Source organism: Mastomys coucha, unplaced genomic scaffold (assembly GCF_008632895.1).
Source record: "Mastomys coucha isolate ucsf_1 unplaced genomic scaffold, UCSF_Mcou_1 pScaffold6, whole genome shotgun sequence".
NCBI lineage: Eukaryota > Metazoa > Chordata > Mammalia > Rodentia > Muridae > Mastomys > Mastomys coucha.
In genome coordinates this window covers 80,133,007-80,133,975 of record NW_022196912.1, presented here as the reverse complement: position 1 = coordinate 80,133,975, position 969 = coordinate 80,133,007, and positions in this window count along the sequence as shown.

The window sequence follows — 969 nt, the reverse complement described above, 5'->3', positions numbered from 1 at the left end:
CCATGTCATGTCCATGGGCGTACCTGCTCCTAAGCAATCTAACCCCATCCATACTGTGTATAGCATTCTGCAATACTATACACAGAGTAGATTTTTAACACGTATACTCAAGTATAGTTAATACAGCCACAAAAAGAAAGAAAAGGGTTCCCAAAACTGACTTACAGCGCAAACCTGATGACCTGAGTTCAGTCCCTGAAACGCAAGGTAGAAAGACAGAACTGACCCACAAAAGTTGTCCCTTGACTTCAACATGCCTGTCATGGCATGTGTGTACCAGCACAGACACAACCCCCACTACTATCACCACCACCACCAACAGTACTCGCAATGATAAGTTAAATAAACCTGTGTGGAGAGAAGATGAAGTCCTGAGTGAATGTACATCGTTGCCACGGGCACAGCCATGTTAAGGATCCGAGTGCTTTGAACCCATGGGACTGGCCAACTCTTCCCTGGGTAGATGTGTAATGAGTAGATATGTACGTATGCCTATGCTACCAACACCATAGTCGAAGTAGTCAATATATCCATTGCCTCTGAAAGCTTCATTGTGTCCCTTTATGAGTTTTGTTCTGTTTCCTGGTTAGAATACTTAGCATGAGATTTACACTCTTAAATTTTTGCAGCATCAAGAATTGAACCTAGCACCTCATAAATGCAACACAAGTCTCAATAGATAGATGTTAAGATACATCCCTGGTCCTCTTTTACCTTTTTTTAGACATGGTGTCTCTAAGCTGCCCAGGATTCTGGATCACCAGGCTACCCTTTAATTTGTTACCCTCCTGCTTCAGTCTCTCAAATAGCTGGATTTATAGGACTGTGCCACAGGTGGGTCCTCTTAACAAATATGTAAGTGTATGTTACTACATAGAAATCATGATAAATATTGGCCTTCCTAGAACTCAGAAGTCAGAGGCAAGAGGGACATGGCTAGTTTGAGGTCAGGCTGATCTATTCTGAAGG